The following is a 24,312-nucleotide window of genomic DNA, read 5'->3' as shown; positions in this document are numbered from 1 at the left end:
AAGACGGTCAGCAAGCATGGTGGGATTATCATTAGTTGTTAAAGGTTTTGGGATAGACGGTGGAGTTAGGAGCAATGTTTTGTGGGCAGTGGGTGGATCTCATGAAGTACATTCTCAAGGCTGGGGAGAATTACAAAGAACGTTCTTAAGGGTGGGGGGGGATTACAAAGAATCTTCTTAAGGGTGGGGAAAATTATAAAGTACATTGATCAATTAGAGTGGGGCTGAAACAAATCACAATGGTGGAATATCATCAGTTAAGGCTATTTTCACTTATTTTATGGATCTTCAGTTGCTTCAGGCCATCTGGATGTATACGTGCAGGTCACAGGGGATATGATGTCTTAGCTTGGGCTCAGAGGATTGACATTCCTGTCTTCTTATATTAATAAGAAAAGCAAAACAAAATGATGAAGTGTTGGAACGGTGAAAAATTTTGGAGGTGGTATGGAGAGATAATGGGAGATGTTTCTCAGGGCTGCTTTGAGTGGGATTGGGGTGGTGTGGAAATCTATGGAGAGATTCAACTGAAGAAAGATTTTGGAGTAAGGGGAGATATTTTGGGGTTGTTAGAAGGAGCATTTGTTGTATAGAATGATTGGTGATGGCCTGGATGCAGTTTTGTATGAATTGGGAAACTAAATGAAAGACACAAGGTCCACATAAGGAGAAAAACAGGAATTAAAGGACTAAGAATTGGGAGTACCCAGGACATCCAATTACAGAGTGTCCAAGGGGGTTCAGCGTACTTATTTGCTTGGTTGGAGAGTTTTTGGGCTCTATCCTTGAGTATTTTTTGTTGTTGTTGTCATATACCGGGCCAGATTTGCTTAGGTAGAAACAACACTCTTCATTTAAAAATATACAGAGTCCCTCCCTTTGTTTTAGCAGTAAGTCAGGGTCTCAGCGATTTTGGAGGAAAGAGAAACTCAAAACCATCAATTGTTGTTAAAGAAGGATTAGAAATGGCTAGGAGACAGTGAGTTTGATAATGTGGTGGAGATAGCTGGGGAGAGGTAGAAGGTGGCATAAGAATGGGAACCAGAATTAGAGTGAGTATAAAAGTAAAGAATAGGACTTCACCAGGGTGAAAGTATTGTAGGATACCTTGTCACTGAAGATCTATCCACTTCAAGAGAGACTTAAGGTTGGCAATTTGAGGTAAAACCAGGAGCCACTAAATACCAAGAGCCTGAGAAATGGCTGGGGTGATTTGACTAATGAAGGCCAATCCATTATCAGACTGTATAGAGATGGGAGGACGGTAAGGGGTATGAAGGTTTCACTAAATACCAAGAGACTGAGAAGGGGCTTGGATGATTTGACTAGTAAAGGCCAGTCTGTTATCAGACTGTATAGAGGTGGGAAGGCCAAATGGAAGAATTATGTCTGACAGAAGGGAAGACATGACCAAGGTCGCCTTCTCAGACCCTGTGGGAAAGGCCTCTACCCATCCAGTGAAAGTGTCTATCCAGACCAAGAGGTATTTTAGTTTCCTGACTTGAGGCATGTGAGTAAAGTCAATTTGCCAGTCCTGGGCAGGGGCAAATCACCAAACTTGATGTGTAGGTAAGGGAGGGGGCCTGAACAGTCCCTGAGGGGCAGTAGAATAGCAGATGGAACACTGAGAAGTGATTTCCTTGAGGATAGATGTCCATGATGGAAAGGAAATGAGAGGTTCTAAGAGGCAGGCTAGCAGCTTATAACCTACATGGAAGAGGTTATGAAATGATGACATAATAGAATGGGCTTGTGAGGCTGGAAGGAGATATTTTCCTTGGTGCAAGAACCTTTTGCCTTGTGTGAGAAGAGATTGATAGATGGAAGTTTCAGTGGGGGAGTAGGTGGGAGTGGCCAGATGAGAAGTAGAAAAACTGGCCGAGAGGGACAGAAGTTGGAACTCTAAGCTGCTTCTTTAGCTACCTTATCAGCATAAGTGTTTCCCTGAGCAATGGGATCTGATGCCTTTTAATGGCCCTTGCAGTGAATGATTCCAGCTTCCTTTGGAAGTAAAGTGGTCTTGAGAAGAGTTTTTATTAAAGAGGTGTTAATGATGGAGGACCCTTGCATAGTGAAGAAACCTCTTTCAGCCCTTATAACAACATGGTGGTGCAGGATATGGAAGGCTTATTTAAAGTCAGTATAAATATTGACGCATAATTCCTTTGCAAGAGTGAGGGCTGGAGTTAATACAATGAGTTTGGCTTGCTGAGAGGTAGTGGAGGAGGGCAGAGCAGTAGCCTCAATGGTAGATGTGGAAGATACTATAGCATAGCCTGCCTTTGCTGTTGTGTGGCAGTTAGGCCTGGTAGAACTGCCATCAACAAACCAGGTGTGATCAGGGTAAGAAACAGGAAAGAAGGAAATATGGAGAAATGGAGTGAATGCCAAGTGTATCAGAAAGATACCGTCATGGGGGTCAGGTGTGGTATCAGGAATTATGTGGGAGGCTGGATGGAAGTCCAGGCCAGGAACAATGGTAACTGTGGGAGACTCAACAAAGAGTGAGTACAGCTGAAGGAGCTGGGGGGCAGAAAATATACGCATCAAGTGTGAGGAGGGAAATAGATTTTGGAAGTTATGAGAACTCTAGAGAGTAAGTGGAACATAGCTTGTGATTTTGAGGGCCTCTAAAAATATTAAAGCAGCGACAGCTGCCACACACAGAAATGAAGGCTAGGCTAAAACAGTAAGGTCAAATTGTTTGGATAAAAAGGCTACAGGGTGCAGTTCCGGCTCTTGTGTAAGAATTCTGACCGCACAGCCCTACACTTTGGCTGTGTGTAACGAAAAAGGGTTGGGATGAGTTAGGGAGAGCTAGTGTGGGGACAGCTTCTAGGGCTGTTTTTAAGGAACAGAAAGGAGTGGCAAAAGGATTTAGGATCTGTGGGGTTAGCTAGGTTTGCTTTTGTGACTTTATATAATGGTTTAGTCAGGATGGTAAAACTAGGTATCCAAAGGTGGAAGTACCCAACCATGCCTAGGAAGGAAAGGAGTTGTTGTTTGGTAGAAGGGATTGGGGTTTGGGAGATTAGCCTGACACAATCAGCAGGGAGAGCACGTGTGTTTTCATGAGAATTACACCGAGATAGGTAACAGATGAGGAAGAAATTTGGGCTTGACTGAAGTAATGGGGGCTGTCTGTGAAGCCTTGAAGCAGTACAGCCCAGGTAATTTGCTGAGCCTGATGGGTGTCAGGGTCAGTCCAAGTGAAAGCAAAGAGAGGCTGGGATGAAGGGTGCAAAGGAATAGTAAAGAAAGCCTGTTTGAGATCCAGAACAGAATAATGGGTTGTGGAGGGAGGTATTGAAGATAGGAGAGTATATGGGTTTGGCCCAGGGGGTGGATAGGCAAGACAATTTGGTTGGTAAGGCGCAGATCCTGAACTAACCTGTAAGACTTGTCTGGTTTTTGGACAGGTAAAATGGGGGAATTGTAAGGAGAGTTTATAGGCTTTAAAAGGCTACACTGTAACAGGCGAGTGATAACAGGCTTTAATCCTTTTAAAGCGTGCTGTGGGTAGGATATTGGCATTGAGTGGGGTAAGGGTGATTAGGTTTTAATGGGATAATAATGGGCATGTGATTGGTTGCCAGGGAGGGAGTAGAGGTGTCCCACACCTGTGGATTAAGGTGGGGAGATACAAGGGGAGGATGCAAAGGAGACTTTGACCTGGGTTTGAAAAGGACAGCAATGAGGTGTGGCTGTAGCCCAGGAACAGTCAGGGAAGCAGATAATTTAGTTAAAATGTCTCGACCTAATAAGGGAACTGGTCAAGTGGGGATAACTAAAAAGGAGTGTATAAAAGAATATTGTCCAAGTTGGCACCAGAGTTGGGGAGTTTTAAGAGGTTTAGAACCGTGGTCATCAATACCCACAACAGTTATGGAGGCAAGGGAACCGGCCCTTGAAAACAAGGTAATGTGGAGTGGGTAGCCTCCATATTGATTAAGAAGGGGATGGACTTACCCTCCACTGTGAGAGCTACCCAAAGCTCGGCGTCCATGATGGTCTAGGGGGCTTCTGAGGCGATGTGGCAGCGTCCATCTTCAGTCACTGAGCCGAGAAGATCTGGGAAGGAGTCAGCCAGAGAGCCTTGGGCCAGAGTTCCAGGGGCTCTGGGAGTGGCTGCCAGGTGAGTTGAACAGTCCGATTTCCAGTGGGGTCCTGTACAGATGGGACATGGCTTAGGGAGGAATCCTGGACTGCAGGCATTCCTTGTGGCCAGATTTCTGGCACTTGGAACAAGATCCTGGGGCAGGTGGTCCTGGAGGAATGCCTGGCTGCTGTGGTTCAGACATTTGGAGTTCTTATGTGCTAGAGATGTGTCCGTGGTTTGTCTCACAATGGAGGCAAGGAATTGCAACTCATAAGTACACTGCTACTTGGCTGCCTCTACTCTGTTATTATACAACTTGAAGGCGAGGTTAATTAAGTCCTGTTGTGGTGTTTGAGGGCCAGAATCTAATTTCTGGAGTTTTTTCTAATGTCGGGAGTGGATTGGGTAACAAAGTGCATATTGAGGATAAGACAGCCTTCTGGCCTCTCCAGGTCTGGGGCAGTAAAGCATCTAAGCGTTGTTGCCAAATGGGCCATGAACTGGATGGGGTTTTTATATTTGATGAAAAAGAGCCTAAATGCTAACTGATTTGGGGGAAGTTGGATAAAGAAAAAAGGAGCGTTAACCTTGACTATGCCTTTAGCTCCAGCCACCACTTTAAGAGGAAATTGTTGGGCAAGAGGGGGAGGGCTGGTTGTGGAACTAAATTGTAAGCCAGACCAGGTGTGAGGAAGGGAGGTGATAGAAAGATTATAGGGTAGGGGAGCAGAGGCTGAGGAAGAATTGGAACCTGGCTTGGCCTGGTGAGGAGCAGCCTGGGGAGAAGAGGAGAGGTCAGATAAGTCCGTAGAAAAGGAGGATTGAAAGGACTCAGAGCTTGGGGTGGAGACTGAAGGAACAGACAGGAGACAAAGAAGAAAGATTTTGTATGAGTCGCATTGGGAGCAGAGACTGGGAGGGACCAATGTTTTTGAAATATGATTCCTGAGACTTTCTCTCAAAGATGATCCTTTGCTTGATCCACGGTCCAAGAATTGCAATTTTAGAAAGCATAAAAAAGAGTCTAATATTTTACTATTGTTTGAAAGCAACTGCCCTAATACACTTAATAAAGGTAGGCTTTTGTTCCCAGTCATTGTTCAGTAATTTAGTAGTTACTACTCTATTTCCCATACCCCTCAACCATTGCTAGGTATGTCCTGGGTTACTGATCTCTTTGTCACTGGCCACAAGATAAAACTTTATAATGAAATCTTATTACTGCTGCATAATTTTCAAGATAAAAGTTAATGAATGAAGAGTACTTCCCTTCGAGTTCCTTTTTTTTCCCCCACATAGCACGACCTTAATATATAAGACATTACTGCATCACTTGATAGCTAATGGGAATTGCACTATTTGCATGCAGCCTTTAATTGTTTGTCCCCATATGACAAGCATAAAAAAACCAAAAATGTAAAATAATCAAAACGAACAACAACGTTTTGACTTTTTTTTTTTTTTTTTTTTTTTTTTTTTTGAGACAGGATCTTGCTCTGTCACCAAGGCTGAAGTGCAGTGGCATGATGCAAGCTTACTGCAGCCTCAAACCCTGGGCTCAAGTGATTCTCCTACCTCAGTCTCCTGAGTAGCTGGGACTATAGATGAGCACCACCATGCCCAGTTAAATTCTTACCTTTTAACAGGAGGTCATGACACAAACTTATTTGAATGTTAATCCTTGACTCCCTGAAATAAGTACCACCATCTCAGAGGAAAATAACTCTTTCAAGATCCAAAATACAATGTCACCTCTTTTACTCAAGTCCCTAACCGAATAATTAGACTTACTTTATGCAACAGACTGAATGTTTGTGTTCCATAAAACTTCAAGTGGTTAAATACTAACCCATAACGTGATGGTATTAGGAAGTGGGGCCTTTGGGAAGTAAACTTGTAAAGGAGGCCCAGAAACCTCTCTCAACCCTTCTAATATGTGGGAACCCAGTGCAAAAAAAAAAAAAATGTTCCTCTATGAATGTAGAAGCTGCCCCTCACCAAATGCCAGATCTACCAGTGCTTTGGTTTTGGACTTCTCAGTTTCCAGAACTGTGAGAAATAAATTTATCTTTAGCTACCAACAGTATTCTATTACAGTAGCCTGAATGAATGAAGCCACTTTGATCACTATTTTTATGTCTTATTAATAATTCCAGGAGATGGGCAAACACAGAAGGTGGAATGGGGCAAAAGATGCTGACTAAAGGACCTTGATCAAAGTTAAAGAGCGAGAAAAAAGTAGAGCTGGATTTTGACCCCATGCAGTTTAGTTCCCATATGTGACTCTCACAGAGAAATAGGTGCATTTCCTTTAAATGAACCTTAAGTCCTACCAACATGGTGATAATATGTCATCTTTTAATCTCACTGGCAAGCATATGTTTTTATATTTTCATTTCTCTCTATATATACCAGAACTCATTATTATCTATAGTCCTAATTATGCATCATTTAATATAAAAAGTAGTTTTCTGTTATCTTTGAACACAAAATGGCTATTGTTTTGTAAATTTTAATTTACTGATGGACATGTTTAAACTAATTTCAGAGACTTTAGATTAAAATAGGCAGTCTCTATATAATTGAATTTGTGCTATAAATCTTCCCTTATCTTGACACATTTAAGATACTATTGGTTTTCTCTTAGCTGTCTTTTTTGGACTTCTTTGGAAAAAAAATATTGCTTATCATATTATAGCTCCTGGTGATTTTTCTTGAGAACATGTAGTTTATAATAAGATAACACAAAAGTCTTAGGAGGATTTATGAACTTTGTTTTCCATGATTGCTTAGCTATATACATTTATGAGGTACCAATAACCAGGAGCAGTTTTCAGAACTTAGGAAGTAAATAATTGTTTTAGAATTTAGGTTTAATAATACAATTAATTTTTCCTTTTTAATTCTTAGTTGACATGTAATTATGGTACATGTTTATAAAATATAGAGTAATATTTTGATTTATGTGTACAATGTGAAATAATAAATTATAATAATTAGCATTTCTATTACCTCAAATATATATTATTTCTTTGTGTGACAAACATTCAATATACTCTCTTCTAGCTTTTTGAAGATATAAAATAAATTATACATAACCACGTGTACCCCGAAGTGTTGCAGATCACTAGACCTCATTTCTCCTATCTAGCTATAATTTTTTATCTGTTAATCAGCCTCTCCATATCCTCCCTTGTCCTGATTATTCCCCTCCCCTAACTTTCCTCAGGCTTTTGTAGCTCATACATATGAGTGAGAACATGCAGCATTTATATTTCTGTGCCTAACCTATTTTATCTAAAATACCCTCCAGGTTTACCTATGTTGTTATGAATGATGGTATTTCATTAATTTTTATGGCTGAATAGTATTCCATTGAGCATATATAACACATTTTTTTAAAATTATACTTTAAGTTCTAGGGTACATGTGCACAATGTGCAGGTTTGTTACATATATACGTGTGCCATGTTGGTGTGCTGCACCCATTAACTCGTCATTTACATTAGATATATCTTCTAAAGCTTATCCCTTCCCCCTCCCCCCACTCCACGACAAACCCCAGTGTGTGATGTTCCCCACCCTGTGTCCAGGTGTTCTCATTGTTCAATTCCCACCTAAGAAGCTGGAAAGCATCATTCTGAGCAAACTATCCCAAGGACAGCAAACCAAATACCACATTTTCTTAATTCATCTATTCATTGATAGACATTTAGGTTAAATCCATATCTTACCTATTGTTAATAGTGCTATGATAAACATGGGGGTGCACATATCATTTGATACACTGATTTCCTTTCCTTTGGATAAATACCTAGCAGTGGGATTGCTAGATTGTATAATAGTTCTATTTTTAGTTTGTTTAAAGAAATCTCCATATTGTTTTCCATAATTGTTATTCTAATTTACATTTCTATCAACAGTGAATAAGAATTTCCATTGTTCTTCATCCTTGCCAGCATTCATTAGCTTTTGTCTTTTTGACAATAGCCATTCTAAACAGGGTAAGATGACATCCCATTTGGATCTGGTTTGCATTCATGCCTTTCACCACTCTTATTCAATATAATACTAGAAATCCTAGCCAGGTAAATTAGGCAAGAGAAAGAAATAAAGGGCATCCAAATTGGAAAAGGTGTAGGCAAATCTTTCCTCTTTACAGATGACATGCTCTTATGTATAAAAAAGCTTAGACTGTGCCAGAAATCTCTCAAAACTGATAAACAAATTCAGTAAAGTTGCAGGACACAAAATTAATTGATAAAATAATCAGTAGTACTTCTTTACATTAATTGCAAAGTAGCTGAATAAGAAATCATGCTCAATAAGAAAGCAATCTTATTTAAAATAGCCACATAAAATGTAAATAAAATACTTGGGAATAAATTTAACTAAGGAGGTGAAAGATCTCTGTAAAGGGAAACTATAAAACACAGATAAAAGAAGCTGAAGAGGACAAAAACAAATAGAAAGCCATTTCATGCACATAGATGGAAAGAATTAATACCGTCTTAAAGTTTAGGATAATTAGTTGAATCAATAAATTTGTTTCTCTCAAAGCTAGAGAAAAGATGGCCTTTTCAATTTGCCTTTAGAATTACAGTAAGTTGAGGACTCAGTTTCTCAAAATATATTCCATAGACAAATTACACTAGAATTATCTGTGATGTTGTAAAAGTTGCAGATTCCAGGCACCAAACCCAGATTTTCTGCATCTGAGTCTCTGGAGTTTGATCTAGCTATTTGTATTTTAAGGAAGCACCTCAGATGTTTGGTCAGTATTAAAATTTAGGGACCACATATATACAGAACGTATAAACAAATGATTCTGGATTCAGAAGATTCATTCAGAAATAATTATTATATGTGCTTATTAAGTCAGAGAAAAATCATTTTAATGCAATTATTTTAATAGTTACCATAGTAGCTTTTGCAATTCTGCAGATGTAAAGAATTTGTACTATGTGTTCAGGGCAAACACGAGAAATAATTTAGGAAAAATATAGATTTCCTGTGATTAGCAGGAGATAGGTACAGAGTTTTGAAAATTAGAGAAGTTACAGGCTATTGTTTCCACTGGCTCATCAATGTCTGAGAGTTCAGTTTGCAGAGCTGGTATAGCATCAGGCTGTCTTGTTTCCAGAACACACAGATTTCCTCAGAATCCAGGAAAAAGAGAAGAAGAAGAAGATCTTCAAGAAACAAATACTATTTATACAGTATTTCTAATCCTCACAGTAACCTGTAAGCCCATACTCATAACATATGCAATAACTGAGATTGTAATCATGGTGAGTAGGATGTCAAATCCCTTATTCTTTCTACTACTTTAAGCTCTCTTCTGGAGTATGGGAAAAAAGTAGCTACAGATCACATGATTCTGTTCTGTTTTGCTTGTGTATCTTATACATGGATCTGCCATGACTCTCGCCAATGGAACTTTGCATTGGGTCAGAGCTATCTTTCCTCAAAGTGAGCTTTAGGGCTAAGTTTCTCTGATAATCACCTTCCTTTCATCAGCCAAAACCTTAATTTGCCAGCACAGTCCCACTATTGATCTCCTCACATCTCTTCCACTCTCTGACTTTACTATGTGAACATCAGGTAAGCAATCTTCCTTGTGATCTCAATTGATCTAGGTACATTCTCTAGCTCCTCTTCTTTCACCTATAAACCAATCTGCAAACTTGATGGCACTTTTCACTGAGGGCTTTCTTGTGATGGCTGTTTGTTTCCTATATCCCTATGATTCTAAGTGCAGGAGGGAGGTTTGATAAACTGTGTGATCCTCATTTACTCAAATAGACTTTTGGAATCTATTTTTTCCTAATAATTGTTGTCTTGAGATTTCTACAGTTTATCAATGAAGGCAAGTATGCTATCATTCTCTACCAACATATGGGGGAACTTCTTCTCATTTATTAAATAGCAGTAATAGATAATTAAAGAACAGAAATGAAAGAAAGGAAGAGGGAGAGAGAAAGAGAAAGCTTTGCCACTTGATTTAAAGCATTGCTTTCTTTTGCATGTTTTATCCTGGTGATTTCAGTATACACGGGATAACCTGTAAAACTCAGGTCTTTTCAATATTCAAATTTTTCATGCATAAAGATTTTTCTCCAAGATTCAAATAAGAAAACATACCAAAAGTCATAACTTGGATTTTACCAGTTGTCTTGCTTCCATCTTCAAGACATGTTTGCTCTTGCAAACATTCCACTCTACATATAAACATTTAGCTTTCAATCTGCTTCCACTCAATTTTTCCACTTCAACTGTTCTACAACCTTGTTCAGACTACTCCACTTTCACTACATACATTCATTTGCTTCATGTCTCTCATCATTAATCTCAGATTTCTTGGTCTATCATTTCAGAAATATCTTTCCATTAATCCAAACTCTAACCACTCTTTCGTTTTGTTTCACAACTTGAACAAGTTCCAATTCCTGAATGAATTCAACTTTCTGTTTTGTCCATTCTTAAAGCAGAGTAACCTGGTGCTGCTAGAGAAAGTCAAACAACTACCAATGTGGACGTATGAGTGGATTCATTATAACTAGATTATTGCCACTCCAAATAATCTATTAATTTTCTCTGAATACCCATGAATATTTCCAATTCCCTTTTTCACTGTTACACACCTACAAAATAGTAATAATCTGATTGAAATTTACTCATTTTTTACAAATTATACAGTTATTTCTAATTCACTTTGTAAAAATGATAGCCCTATTTTTGTTCAAATACCTACCCCAGTGTTTTAGATTTCATTACTAACAATTATGTTTTAATTTCTCTTAAAATATAATATATTCAAACTCTCCCACTCTACTGGTTCTTTCGCACATTTTTTAAAATTAAAAGCAAGGAACCACAAAGAAACTAATTGAGATTTTGTGGTGTACTTTAGATTTCAAGAACATAGACCTTCCAAGGTTAATTACAGGCCTCTTCTTAGTCTATGTCTCCATGTATCTGATAATCTAGAAATACATTGTTGAACCTAATTCATTCCACAAAATTTTCTGATTGAAGTTAGCTAGAGAATCTTATAATGTTATTAAAATATAGATTGAAGTCCAGCACGGAGAACTATTATTCAAATAGAAGGCAAGAAGGAAAATTCAACATAATATTAGCAACATTTTATATAATGCCTATGATATGCTAATATTAAACCAATTGTCTTGAATTGATTATCTCATTTCATCTTAATGAGAAATCATTCTTACCACATTCTAAAATTCAAGTTATTTAAATTAAAAAATGGAGGAGGAAACATGGAGAACACATGAGGACATGAGAACATCCAAAAATAATGAGAAGTCAAACCAGTGTGGGGGTAGTAGGAGTAGTATACTGGGTAAAAACTGATGAAACTTCAACTAAATTATTAGTGATTATTATTAGTCATTAAAGTCCTCTTGTATATTGTGTATACTACTTTCTCAAGGAAAATAAAATAAGAAATAATCTAAGATTTTCACTTTCTAAAGGCAAACAAACTGATTTTGAACTGACTTAATGGAACTGGAAGTTTGTGCCAATAGCATTACAAGTATCAATATACTTAATTATTATTTCTGTGACTTTAATAATAATTTTTCAAAAATGCCAAACTTTCACATAATAAATTGTATTTTTAAAACTTTCTTCTTATCGTGACCACAGTGCAAATGTATTCTGTACAACTAAAGACTACTTAATTTTTGTTGTTTTAAGAAAACAAAGTATCCTTATCCATAAAAGTTTTTTAAAGAAGGACTAATGCAGAAAATTAAAAGAAAACATTTGCAAAATTTCATTTTCCTTTATCTTAATGATTAACACAGGCTCACACACATCATCGGAGTTTTAAGTACCTAAACTTTCTAAAACCAATTTAGTCTCTTTTAGTAATATGCATACTGAGTAAGAACAATGCACACTGAATTTTCTATGAATTAGAAATCAGTGCTGCATACACTGTGCTTAAAAAAATAAGCAGTCATAGCAACAGCTGGAAAAAAATTATGCTTATCCAGCCTTATGAAATGTAGTTGAAAATGAAAGAAATGAGGAAAACACTATTCATAATTTCTTTTAGACACAAAAGAATCATAAAAAGGCCTCCCAAAGGACCAATACACTCAATTCTCCCTGATGCTAAAGAATAGATTGCAGAAAGAGTCTATAAGAATATAATAACATGACTTGTCAAAACTGGACTGTTTTTAGTTCTTATAATTTAGTAAAACAAAAAACAAAACAAAACAAAACAAAAAGTCCTTGTTCTGAAATGCAGAGTAAAATTAAAGTTATAATTATATAAAGGACTACACAGTAGCAGCTGCAAAATCCCTTATATTACTCCCAAACTTTAATTCCCAGAATTAATCCTGATCTTATTGACTGCCTTATTAGCTGCTGTAAATAGCAGAGCAAAGTATTTTTGTGGGAGGAAGTTGGAGGCATCTGAGTACAGGATGAAAAACAGCATTGTGATAATGCATTCTCTCCGTTGTGAATAGTATTCTCAATTCCTAAGTATACAAAAAAGCATGTCAAAAATGTTGATAATAATATCAAAAGGTTATTACTTTCATAATTAAAATTGAAATATTTAATATTTTTAAGTGTGCATTGACTAGGAGCATCAGTTCTCATGATTTATTGCAGAACACAACAGAATATAATGTAATTAATGTTGCTCTGCTTCCTAGTAATTCTATTCTAATTTTTCTAATGTTAAATTAGTTTGTTTTGTTGTTGTTGCTGTTCATTTACACAATGTTAATTGCTCATAACCATTGATTGGTTACATCTTCATTCAACCTGTGTTCATCTAATATTCTAAATTATACCTCAGCAATGAATAATTTAAAAAATCAGGTATACCCAAGTCAATATGGGCATTATATCCCCTTTCAAAAATAGTCATTGGTGGGCCAGGCATGGTGGCTCACGCCTGTGATCCTAGCACTTTGGGAGGCCTAGGTGGGTGGATCACCTCTGGTCAGGAGTTCGAGGCCAGCCTGGCAAGATGTATACCAAGGGTTTGTTAGCCCTTGTTTTGATGTATCAAATTTGATTCCGTAGGCTCCAATAATTGCAATTCTTCAGATTCTGACAATTTACTAAAATAAATACCAAGAATTGATCAAACAATATTTAGAAATAAAGGAATTTTCAAAGTATTGACAAATTGATGAAGACATATTTAACATAAATAACTATAAATAAAAGCATTTAGAAACCAGCGAGAAAGTATTTTTTCATCAGACAATATTTCACCTACCCAAGAATGACTTATTTCTCTATCATACTACTAAATTCATTCTTAGAAAAGTCGTCCAGTAGCTCAGTATTGCCAAAAAATAAATACTCCTTTGACTTCATTGTATATTATCTATCAGCGACATTTAATGTAGAAGATACTTTCTTTGCTTGAATTTTCTGACATACTGACCTCTCCTTCTTATTTTGTTACACAGGCCTGTTATTGATGATGAAAGCCTGGTCTAACTCCCTATTCTCTATTTAGGTTTTTTTCTCAATATTATCAAATCCCATTTTTTCAATTCCCAGATTTATAACTATATCCTCTATCTTGCACTTTAATTTTTAACCAGTTTCATTCATAATCCCTCCACTTGCATTTCTAATTTAGTATTTGAAACCTAACACATTAAAATCATAATCTTGTCCTTTCTTCTAGAGCTAACTCATGCATAGCTCTCTTCCACGTCAGTAAGTAGTATCATCAGCCATTCAATGCTTCATCCAAAGTTCAAAATGTACCCATAATTTCCCACTTTTGCCTACATTCTACATCTAATTGATCAGTAAATGCATTTGGTTTCATCGTTAAAAGAATTATTAATCTTTTTCTCTTCAATTCTATTACCATAGCAATAGCCAGTTCACCATCTCTTCCAATAGCTTAGTTCTGATCTCCCTGCTCTCATTATTGCTGCCCTGATAGCTATTCTTCATCAAATCTTAGAATTGAAATTTTAACATAAATTAGAACCTATATTTGTCTTCATTTAAAATCCTCAAAGCCATCTCCCCGATAAAAATGTAACTTCAACTCTTTATAATGATTGCTAAACCTGACATGTTCTAAGTCTGCTCAGCCTGTATGATCTCAGATTCATCCCAGGATGTATTACGACACAGACCCTTTGGCTGCCTTATTATTCCTATGTTCAAAGCGTTTGCATTTTTCTTCTCCCTTACTTTACCAAAAGCTTAGTCTTTTTCTCAAATTATGGGAAAAGCCACTAAGATCCAGGATGGAACATAACTTTTGTATGCTGCAAGAAGAGATAAAGTATCCCACAAAAGTGGTGAAAAGTAACATTTTCCTGAGGGTTCCCAGGTCAATTTTTCAGCATATAATGTGGATATTGAATCTCTACAGTAAGAAAAAAAAGTATTACCTTTTTTTACATTGGTGTATTTATTAAAGTTTTTAGGAGACTAAATTTAAACATTAAATAAAAACGAAATAGATTGACTCCTACAGATGGAAAGCATATCACGCTAGTAACCACTGGAGACATTAAGTAGAAAGAAAAAGAAAGTTAGGTATTGAAGTAACTTGCCTTTTCCCCATTTATACCCCTTCTCAAGGTAAAGCAAGAAAAAAGGAAAAAAATGCATACAGATTGGAAATGAAGAAGTAATACCAACTTTATTCACAGAGTATTTATATAAACTAAATAGAAACTTTTGTCAAATCTACAAAAATGCCAATAAATATAATGTTATCATGTTAATAGGGAATGAGATCAAGATAAAACTAAAATTTATTGCAAAGAACATTTAAAAACGGAAATAAAATATATAATTATAAATGCTAGTAAAATTATGTTCTGTTTAGCTTGGAGTGGTGCTCTGCACGTTTGTAGTCTCAGCTAGTTTGGAGGCTGACGTAGGAGGATTGCTTGAGCCCAGAAATTTGAGGTCAGCCTGGGCAATAGAACAAGAGCTTCTCTTTCACTCTCTCTCTCTCTCTCTCTGTATGTGTGTGTGTGTGTATATATATGTGTGTGTATATATATGTGTGTGTGTGTGTATGTATATATAGAAAGAGTATATATATATTTAAATATATAGAGAGTATATATATTTAAGTGTATATATATGCATATACACACACACACTTAAGGATAAGTCTGACTAAGAATAAGCATAATTAGTGTATACTCAAAAGGCAAACAAAAAAGAGAAAATATTGCTGAGTAAAATTAAGGCAGATCTAAAATAGAAGATTGCTGTATTGTGTTCCTACATCAAAAGACTCATCGTACTTGAAATGCCAATTCTCTCCAAAGCAATCTGTCAATTCAATGCTGTCCTCATCATGATCCTAGCAAGCAGGCTATTTTTTATTTATTATAAATTGAGAAACTATTTCTGAAATCATATGGAAGTGCTAAGAACATAGAATAAATGAAACAGCTCAAAGAATAACAAAGTTGGAGCATGTATATTGTTTGACTTCATGTTAATTATTAAGTTATATTCATCAAGACAGTATGGTATTAACATCATGGTAGACAAATATATAAATGGAAAAAATAAAACGTCCACAGATAGACTCGCAGATATAAGATCAACTGATTCTCACCAAATTGCAAATTCAATCTACTTAAAGAAAGGACAATCATTTCAAAACATGGTTCTAGCACAATTAGATATTTATTTGATCAAAATTAAACTTTAATTCATAACTTATATCTCATATAATTAACTCATTTATTATAGACTTAAGTGAAAAAATTTAGAGCTGTTTAACTTCTAGAGAAAAATATGTAAGAAAATAATTGTGACCTTGTATTAGGCAAACATTTCTTAGATATAATACAAACAACAAACCAAAAATAAAAATCAAAAAACCCTCAAAATATACTGATTAAAAAGTTGAAAAATGGATTTCATCAAAATAAAAATTACATTTGAAATATACTATTAAAAGCATCAAGAATTCAATCATCAATTTAAGAAACAGCAAAGTACATGTCTGATTAAGGTTTGTATCATGAATATATAAATAACTCATAAGATTCAATAATAAGAAAACCATTAATTTAAACACAGGACAAATAATACAAAAAGTTACTAATTAAGGTATATGAATGTCAAATACACACATAAAATGCTATTAGCAATATTAGTAGTAAAAAGCATTCAAATTAAGTCAACAGTGAGATACAAATGTTCGCATCTACTAGAATGGCTAAAATTAAATAGGCTGATCATAGCAAGTGTTGTATAGGATGTAGAGCAACTGCAACTCTCATACACTGCTAATGAGATGCAAATCGTTTGCACAAAATATAACAACTTTCCATGCAATGTGAACATATATCTATCGTTTGATTTAGTGATCCAGTACAATATTGTTACCCAAGTAAAATGAAGATGATTAACAACCTTAGTTTCTAAGAAAATACAAATTAACAATGAGATACCGCTATATGCCTACTAATAGTTGACTTTTCTAATGGGATTGATTAGAAACTGGAGACACATAACGATTGATGAAAGTCTTTCTCCCCTGTGGATTGAGGTAAAATTTAAAGAAAATATGATTGATTTAGGAAAAAACTAAAGTACTATTTGGATGCAAAATCAGTAACACAATTTGGATTTCGATATATAAATTAATTTGGTAAATGAATGAATATGGATTTTTGAATTTTTTAAGGATTGCTCTATTAATGACAATCTTCAGTTCCAAGTAATATTTAGTTTTCTGAGTACCCAAAGGGATTTAAAGATCTCATTGGTAATATTATATATGATACATAGGGGTTTTCCCATGAGAAAAAAATGTCATTTTAATTAGAATATTGAACACTATAATTGTAGGTCTGTATCCATGCTAAATCTTGTAGGTTAGGAAAAATATTCAAACTTGTTGGAACTGCAAAGCGAAGTTCAACAGTTCCCTGAACCGCCAGATCTTGCCCAGGTACAAAGTGTATGAATATAAATTTTAACCTTATGGGCCATTTGAAGCATTTTTTAAATGCCTACCCATTTGGAGTGAATTTCATGTTATGTTAAAATTATTCCAACCAATACCATTGAGATACTATTCTAGTTAAGTTGAAGATTTGAAATTGTCTTCATAACCAGTAATTTTCATTCAGTAATGAAATTAGGTAATCTTGGAGGAAAAGTTTCTATGAGAAATAGGTGCAGAGGTAAAAGGTTCCTGAAAGTGGAGTATGAGCTACATAAACCTTTCATAATATATAGGACTGACTTTGGGTTAATTGGGACTGATTTATGTAAATACAGTCTTTCACCGATAGAAGAGTTATCAGTATTTGAGGACCTGAAATTTATGGAAATATAGCCTTCCACAGATAGAAGAGTTATCAGTATTTAAGGACCAGGTAATCCCATTTTACTTCTTGAAAGAGGTGACTTAGGAGCTGCAAAGAGATAAGATAGGACTGAATAATCAGTGTGGTAAAAGATGACAAATATCAGAAAATGAATTCCCTTATTCCTTAATTAATTAAACACTCATTCAGTAATTTAACATATATATTGAATAACTTATTTGTGACTAGTGCCATTTTACATAATGGAAATACCACAGGTAATCATTTCTAAAAATCTTTTGCTTTCACAGACTTAAATCAAATAAATATTCTATTCCAAAACCAACATACAGGTTGCTTGCCATTATGCAGATTCTTTTAGTGAACAAAGTATGCACTGCTCACTCTAATTTCAAAACACTTTTGTTTCAGAATTCTATAAGAAAGCAATGCTGCAAAAAAAAAAATGGCCATTATCTGCTAAAATAAATAACATCTGTGATATAAGGTTATGTTTTATATCCAGATGTAGACGATATTAACAAGGGATGCCATTCCAAGAGTTAGTCTAAAATGCTGTTTATCATGATTTGGAAAATTTTCAAATTATTGCAGAAACAGAATTGTATCACATAAGTGCAAGCTGACAAAATCATGTAATTTCATAAAATCTTCACTCTCAATATTATGCCATACAATCTGTACCGTCAGTATTATGCGTAGGTGATTGAAAGCTGTGAAGTTCTGTTGAGGAGTGGTCAGTAATCACTGATGGGATACCATGCTTTTCTTCATGGTGGGGCTTTTCATTCCCTGCACGATGCCTTCGGACAGTCCTTTTGCCTGAATGTGTCACTGTGAATAAACTATTAAAATCATGGACCGAATTAGTGTATTGCATGTGTATAGGGTTTATCCGCTGGTAAAAGAGCAGAACAGATAAGTGTGTGAAGGATTAGCAAAAGTTATGTGTAAGCCACAAGAATAATTTCCCTAAAGAATGACAGTGTCAATGAAAAGCAACCAAAACTAAATTTATAGGAGACAGAGAACAAAAAGTTGATTTGAGGGAAAATAGAACAAGAGGACATAGCAAAGAGGCAGAGTAAAGTTCAGCATGGCATATTTGATAAATCAAGAGGACATATTTGAGAAGAGAGGGTTATGATACCTGCTAATAGACAGTGGCTATTAGTGGATAGAAACATCGGTCACTGTTCTTAAACACAGCTCGCATTAGAGATAAGGCAACAAAGATCAGCACTATCCAACTCCTAAACTATATGTACTTTTTTACCTCCCAAGATGTTTTACTGGCTTCAATATTTAATCACATATAAAGGGCTCCAGGAAAACTAGCTTTAAAGAGAAAACTTTTAGGAATTATTTTGTTTAGTTCCTGAAAAAAAAAAAAGTGGTTTCTTTTAAAACTTGTATTGAAAATTTGGGACCTGGGGCAGTTTTGTTTCTAAACATAAAATCAAATTATAACACTTATCTAGATTATAAAGTCTCTAGTTAGCTTTCATGAAAACCTTAATGATTTAAGGAAGAAGTCAAGACAGTTAGCAAACACATTCAGAGATAAGAAAAGTAATATTCCTAAAATAATTAGATTAAAACCAATTCTAGGTTAAGACTACATTTTGTCTCATACCAAAACTGTCTATCTCTATTGGATTACTCATTTTTCTAGAAGGGTAATAAATATTAATTTAAACCTATAGACGCAAAGGTGCTGAAGGGTGAGATTTTCACTGAGATCATGGAACTTTAAACTACAGATATTGGATAATTTGTCTGAATGAAATGGGCATTATTGTTCACTAAGATATGCTGTCGTGCTACTGAAACTATTTTCCACAATTTTGTACTCAACATAAGATTATTGATTTGTTAGCCATCCTTAGTTAATAGTGTAATGTAGTTGATTGTTGCAAAAATGTTTGCTATAGATACCTCATAAAATTACAGTAATAAGTATCAAAACAATTTATAAAGTATTATTAAATTATAAATTATTTTTAGTTTAAAAGTTTTATATTTTTGCATTATCAGTTAAATTCACTGATTACTTAAAATAAAATTAAGGTAAGCTTGATTTTCTTCAATGAATATGAAATTATATTATAATTACATTAAATAAGAAATATCTCACATTTATCCTAAGCAAAGTTTCTTATAATTGATAGACAGTATTTGTGCACTGATGAAGTATGTCATGTTTTTCAAGGATAAATACTGTTTAACATTACTGTTATTTAACTTTCTTAAAGAGATTAGACGGACCTACTGACTTAGTGAGTTTTTGCATTAATTAACTACCTCATTTATTCAATAAACTTGAGAATGCAGAAGTGTTGCATTAAGAGCCAAAGTCACGAACAAAGATTTGTTCATAAGAATCCCATATTTTTTAATTAGAGAGAAGCAAGCAATAAAGAAGAATACGCGTAAGAAACTTATGATGTGTGATTTCAACATGTCAAAATAAACAGGGATGTTAACTGTGTGTTTATATCACCTATATTATATTGAGGTATGTTTCTTCTATACTCAATTTGTCAAGAGTTTATATCACAAAGGGATGTTAAGTTTTATCAGATATTTTTCCACCCTCTATTGAGGTAATCATGGATTTTTTCTTTGATTCTGTTAATCTCATGTGTCATGTTTACTGTCTTTGGTAAATTGAACCATTCTTCCCTCTCTAGGTAAAAAATCCAGCTTTATCATGATGAATTTTTTTTTGATTGAATTTGGTTTGGTAGTATTTTGTTGAGAATTTTTGCATCTATATTTATCAGGGATATTGGCCTATTTTTTTTTGTGAGTATGTGTTTTTGTCTGGTTTTGGTATCAGAGTAATACTGGCCTCCTAGATTAAATTTGGACATTTTCTCTCATCTTCAATTTGTTGGAATAGTTTAAGTAAATATAATTGGTATTAGTTCTCCAAATATTTGGTATAATTAGGAAGTGAAGCCCTCAGATCTTGGGATTTTCTTTTACGGGAGATATTTTATTGACTTCTTATGGGCCTGATTAGGTTTTCTATTTGATGATAATTTAATCTTGGTAAATTTTATGTGTCCAGGAATGTATTCATTTCTTCTAGGTTTTACAATTTGTTGGCATATACTTGTTTGTAATATTCTCTTATAATTCTTGTATTTCTGTGGTATTAGTTGTAATGTCTCCTTTTTCTTATTTTATTTGAGAGTCTTCACTTTAGTTAATCTAGCTAAGTTTGTTGATTTTTTTATCTTTTCAAAAAATAAACTCTTTGATGATCTTTCTAATTGTTTCTTATAGGCTCCATATATTTCTACTTGGATATTTATTATTTCTTTCCTTCTATTAATTTTGGGGTTAGATTGTTCTTGTTTTTCTGGTTCCTTGATAACAGGTTGCTTATTTGAGACTTCTCTACTCTTCTCCTGACACGCATTTGTTACTATAAACTTCTCTCAGAACTGCATTTTTTGTATTCTTTAGGTTTTGCTATGTTGTGTTTAAATTGTCATTTGTATGAAAGAATTTTTAAATTTTCTTTTGAATTCTTTCATTGACCCATTGCTTGCTCCTAAGAATGTTATTTAATTTTCATGTATTTGTATAGTTTCCAAATGATTTCTACTTGTATTCCAGAGTAGTTGGAAAAATACTTGATATAATTTTACTTTTTAAAAAATATGTTATGACTTGTTTTGTGGCCTAACATATCGTCTATGCTGAGGAATTTTCCATTTGCTGTTGAGAAGAATGTGTAATTGGCAGCTGTTGGATAGAATGGTCTATAGATGTCTGTTAGGTCTATCTGGCCTAGAGTGCAGCTCAAGTTTCTTTTTTTGTTTGTTTATTTGTTAATTTTCAGACTGACTGACTTGTCCATTGCTGAAAGTAGGGTTTTAAAGTCTCCTACTATTATTGTATTGAAGTCAACTTTATTTATATCTATTAATATGTGTTTTATACATTTAAATGCCCCAGTCTTAGGTGCATATATATTTACAATTGTTATATTTACCCAATATATTTAATCTTTTATCACTATCTAATAGCTGTCTCTGTCTTTTATTGCCATTTTTATGTAAAGTATATTTTTATCTAAGTATAGCTATGCCTGCTCTTTTTTGGTTTTCATTTGTAGAAAGTATCTTTTTCATCTCTTCAGTTTCAGTATGTGTGTCTTTATAGGTGAAGTAAGTTTCTTGCAGGCAGCACATAGTTGGGTACTTTAAAAAATGTATGGCGCAACTTGATGTATTTTTAATTAGAAACTTAGTCTGTTTGCATTAAGCTATTACTGATAGGTAAGAACTTATGACTATCATTTTTAACTTGTTTTCTGGTTGTTTTATAAATTCTTTCTTCCTTTCTTCCTTTGTGGTTAAGCGATTTTCTCTGGTAGAGTATTTTGATTGCTTGCTTTTTATTTTTAGTGTATCTATTATGGATTTTGTGGTTACCATAGGGCTTACACAATCATCTTACAGCTATAACAAGTTGTTTTAAGCAGATGACAACTTAACTTTAATCACAAATAAAATCAACAAAAGTCTAAGAAACTCTATACTTGAACTACATTTTCCCCACATTTTGACTTTTTGATGTCTCAATTTACATCTTTTTATATTGCCAATCTCTTGACAAATTGTTGTAGTTACTATTATTTTTAATAGTTTTGTCTTTCAGTCTTCATACTAATTTGAGTCATCCACACACCACAATTACAGTATTTCAGCATTCTGAACATCTATATAATTACTTTTACCAGTGAGTTTTATCCCTTCAGATGTTTTCTTGTTAGGTTTTGCACTCTTTTCTTTCAGATTGAATAAATCTCCCCAGCGTTTCTTTAGTACAGGTTTAGTCGTGATGAATTTTCTCAACTCTTGTTTGTCTGAGAAAATCTTTATCTCCAATTTACGTCTGAAGAGCAGTTTTGATGCATATAGTATTTTTGATTGGCAGTTTTTTTTTTCTTTAAGCATGTTAAAAATGTCATGTCACTCCCACGTGGCCTGTATAGTTTCCACGAAGAAATCTACTACCAGGTGTATTGTAACTCCTTTATAAGGTATTTGCTTCTTTTTTTTTTTTTTTTCTTGCTGCTTTTAGGATCCCTCCTTTGTTCTTGACCTTTGAATTCCATCATTATATGCCTGAGGGTAGTTTCATTTGAGTTGAATCTGCTTAGCGACCTTTGACCTTTCTGTACTTGTATATTTGTAACTTTTGATATTGTTGGCTGTGTCCCCATCTAAATGCCATCTTGAATTGTGTCTCCCATAATCCCCACATATTGTTGAAGGAACCTGGTGGGAGGTAGTTGAATCATGGAGTTTTTGTCCATGCTGTTCTTGTGATAGTGAATAAATTTCACAAGATCTGATGGTTTTATAAAGGGCAGTTCCCCTGCACACTCTCTCTTGCCTGCTGCCGTGTTAAGACATGCCTTTGCTCCTCCTTTGTTTTCTGCCATGATTGTGAGGCCTCCCCAGCCATGTGGAACTGTGAGTACATTAAACCTCTTTTTCTTTATAAACTACTCATTGTCAGTTATGTTTTTATTAGCAGCATGAGAACAGACTAATATACTTTTCTTTAAGTTTGGAAAGTTTTCTATTATTATTCCTTCACATAAGCTTTCTCCCTCTTTCTAGTTCTCTACACCTTCTTGAATGCTAATAACACTCTTGTTCTTTGATAAATTTCATAGATCCTGTCAGCTGTTTTTTTTTTTTCTTATTTTTTTCTTTTTTTTTCTATTCTGATTGTGTATTTTCAAATAGCCTGTCTTTGAGTTCACTGATCCTTTCTTCTGTTTGATCAGTCTGCTGTTGTGACCCTCTAATGCATTTTTCAGTCTTTTAACTTCATTTTTAGCTCTGGAATTTTTGTTTTAATTTTAAAATATTTGAATCTATTTGTTAAATTTCTATGATAAATTTCTGAATTGTTCTCTGCAGTTTTTATTTTTATTTTATAAGCTTTGTAGATCTTCCTTAAACAGCTATTTTGAATTCTCTGTCTGAGAGACCACACCAGGGTCAATCACTGGTACACTATTTAGTGTATTTGGTGAGGTTGTATTTTCTTGATTATTCTTGATGGTTGTGGATGCCTGTTGATGTCTAGACTTTAAGGAACTGGGTATTTATTCCAGTCTTCACTGTATGGCCTGCTTGTACCGTTACTTCTTCAGAGGACTTTCCAAGAATCAATGGATTCTGATTGTTAGGGTTTCTAACCCTGTGATTACTACAGCCATATAGCAACAGAGGGCACCCTAAGCCCAAGCTTGCTAAAACTGTCTCACAGTCTCTGTGGTCCCTGACCCAGATGTACCTGGAAAAGACCACACCCAGGGGTGTTCCCTGTGTTCCAAGGCAGAGTCCATTACTCAATTTTCTCTTATTCTCCTAGGCAGAAAAACTCTTTCTCATCTCTGTGCTGCCTGGGGTTGGAAGTTGTGATGCAGGCATATGTGTGGCTACCATAGTTGATGCTGTGCTGAGTTATGTCTAAAGCTCATAGCCTCCCAGATCACCAGAGTGCAAGAGCTCACCCAAAGTCTATGGCCACCATGGCCTTCCAGCTGCTAGAATGTTTTGGGGTCCTGAGACTATTTTAGTCAGATGGTAGTGAAGCACGCTGGGACACAGGTTCAAATTGCTGGGGTGGTGGATTCCCTGCTGGTGCCAGGGAAGGTCTAGAACTTTCATCCATAGACACAAACTTGGAATCAGGGGCCACGAGGATTTGTCTGGTGTTGTGTTATTCTGTGGTGGGACTGTTGCTGGGTTTCAAAGCCAAGTTGACGCACACTTTCTTCTCCTTCCCTTAAGCAGATAGCATCTCTCTCCATACTTCACAGCT

At 35.1% G+C, this 24,312-nt stretch overlaps 1 long non-coding RNA gene across 2 annotated transcripts in view; it reads right to left on the bottom strand.

Annotated features, from left to right (window-relative positions):
- Window positions 1-2,945: 2,945 nt before the first annotated feature.
- Window positions 2,946-24,312, bottom strand: part of LOC123573936 (uncharacterized) — a 71,337-nt gene continuing 49,970 nt past the window's right edge. The window contains exon 3 of one of the 2 annotated variants that reach the window (XR_010587321.1): window positions 2,946-4,167. This is a non-coding gene — a long non-coding RNA (uncharacterized lncRNA). Of the gene's footprint in view, window positions 4,168-17,085; window positions 18,294-24,312 lie in introns of those variants that run through there. The other variant, XR_010587319.1, reaches the window with a different exon arrangement.

The sequence above is a fragment of the Macaca fascicularis genome, chromosome 6 (genome assembly GCF_037993035.2).
Source record: "Macaca fascicularis isolate 582-1 chromosome 6, T2T-MFA8v1.1".
NCBI classification, from domain to species: Eukaryota; Metazoa; Chordata; class Mammalia; order Primates; family Cercopithecidae; genus Macaca; species Macaca fascicularis.
The sequence above is the reverse complement of the archived record's forward strand: the minus strand, read 5'-3'. Positions and strand labels throughout refer to the sequence as shown.